At 50.9% G+C, this 2,109-nt stretch overlaps 1 protein-coding gene across 2 annotated transcripts in view; it reads left to right on the top strand.

The window, feature by feature from the left end:
• Positions 1-2,109, top strand: part of GPR68 (G protein-coupled receptor 68) — a 22,233-nt gene that overhangs the window by 11,323 nt on the left and 8,801 nt on the right. Inside the window, exon 2 of one of the 2 annotated variants that reach the window (XM_011373147.2) lies at positions 1,020-1,028. The exons of the other annotated variant lie outside the window; for it this stretch is intronic. The gene's annotated coding sequence lies outside the window, so the exon portion shown is untranslated. The remainder of the gene's footprint in view (positions 1-1,019; positions 1,029-2,109) is intronic. 2 annotated transcript variants of the gene reach the window in all.

The raw sequence follows: 2,109 nt of genomic DNA, 5'->3' as shown, positions 1-2,109 counted from the left end.
GAAATGAAACAGACTTAAAGCCTGTGGAGGTTTGACCCGCTCAAGGAAGCGAAGCTGGACCTGCAGGAAACTCCCCACTCTTTGGGCTGAGGGCTCCCGCGAGCACGGCCACCCTGGCACAGTGAGTCATTGTCTGTGGGTCCGTGTGCACCTCACAGAAGAGACAGATGACGGATTAAATCACTATTTATGCGCCTGCTGTGCTCCAGCATGAGGCAGCTCCTCCTGGCTTGTAACATGCAAGAGGTCTTACCTTGCATCAAAGAGGCCCTCCCTTCCTTCCTTCCTTTTGGGGCTTAATTTTTCTTAGTCATTAACATCCTCAGAGACATCTCTACGCTCTTGAGCATTTGTCTAAAGATTTGCTTTTAGGTGTTGGGTTGTCTGTGCATAGGCTCTGTTTCTTAGCTGGATGATAAAGTGTCTGAGGTAGATGCAGAGGCTCCTTGTGTTGATTCTTTGCCCCACCGCCCCCCACCTTGGGGAACCACAATTGGGCACACAGATTTTCTTCAGTGAGTGTTGAGGAAAGAATTGACCTGGCAGAGCCTGGTGGCCTTCGTGGTAGCATCCGTAAGGACTGGAGCCCGGCGAAGCCTGGAGGTAGAAGGTGCTGCTCAGTGACCATCATGAAAAACAGAAAGAGAGCATGACATAAAGGAAAGCGTGGGCCCGTCTGAGTTCACAGCGTGGCCTACCGCATTGTAACTGTAGCGTCTTGAGCAGGTTGGTTCATCTCTCCGAGCCTCAGTGTTTCCGTCTGTAAAATGGGCGGATGTGAACGGTGGCGAGAGGTGTGCCCGGCTCGTGGAGAGCTCTCGGCAGGTAGGGCTTGTGTCCTTCCACTTACAGGACACTTTCGCATTTACTGCGTCCTTTGATTTTTGAGGAGCATGATTCCTCCGGAGACCTTGTAGAGGAAGGACACTCCTGGCAAGGTGTAGTTTCCACCTGGGGGTGCCTGTCCTCAGGGACAAGGCCTGGGTGAAAAAGCAGGACACTCTGAGCAGCTCAGGCAGCTTGAGCAGGTGCCAGGCTGCTGGAGAGGGGGCCACAGTGATTCCTCCTTGTCACCTGTCTGTTTCTATTAACGATATCTCCACTCTCCCAGCACCCAACCTCAAACCTCGCTCCCGTTTACCTATCTACCAGCCCATTTATTCATCTGTTCGTTAACCCATCCATCTATCCATCTACCCATCACCCGTCTAGCCATTCACATACCCACCCATTCAGCCATTTACACATCCACCCATCCACCCACCCATTCATCTATCTACCCATGTGCTCACATGTATCCATCTTCCCCCTCATCCATCCAACTTCCCATCCACTTACCTACCCATCCACCCACCCACTTACCTCTCCACCCATCCATCCAACAAATAATTTCTGAGAGCTTCTAAGGACTAAGCACTGAGGAACATCTCAGGTTTGTCCCTGACTATTCTTCACTGTCCTAATTAGCTGTTACTACAGATTCTTGTTGTCTTCTCTCGGGCCATGCCCTCCTCAGACCTAGATCCAGTCATGCCAGACTAGTTTCAGTTCCCCCAAGGTGCCCATTCTCTCTCTCTCAGATTTGGTCTGTCGCAAGCATTGTTTCCACAGGCAGAAACTCCCCTCTGCCCAGGCAGCCCTTCCCCTTTTCCCTGGTCTTAGCATAACCTGCCACTCAGGAAGCCTTTTCTGCCTGGGTTAGGTCACCTCTTAGAACTCCCTTAAAATCCTGTGCTCTCCTTAGGAGCTGGTTCACTTAGCCTCTCCCCTCTCCCATGAGACCCCAAGCAACTTGAGTTACAGTAGGGGCCAGCGTCCAGGGCAGTATCTTCCATATAATAGATTCTCAATAAGTGTTTGTCGTATAAATGAATAAGTGAATGGGAGTGTGGGTAGATGAATGGATAGGTGGATACACATAGATGGATGGATTGACAGACGGACAGATGGAAGGACAAGTGGACAAATGGATGGACAGATTGATGGATAGACAGTCAGATGGATGATTGGAAAGCCACTGGAAGTTTTGAAGCGGGAGCGATTGGTGAGACTCGTGTTTTGGAGGATGGCCTTGAGGGTGGCGAGATGGAGACAGGGAATCTGACAGGA

The sequence above is a fragment of the Pteropus vampyrus genome, unplaced genomic scaffold (genome assembly GCF_000151845.1).
Source record: "Pteropus vampyrus isolate Shadow unplaced genomic scaffold, Pvam_2.0 Scaffold219, whole genome shotgun sequence".
Lineage (NCBI taxonomy): Eukaryota > Metazoa > Chordata > Mammalia > Chiroptera > Pteropodidae > Pteropus > Pteropus vampyrus.
This window is presented reverse-complemented; position numbering and strand designations above follow the sequence as displayed.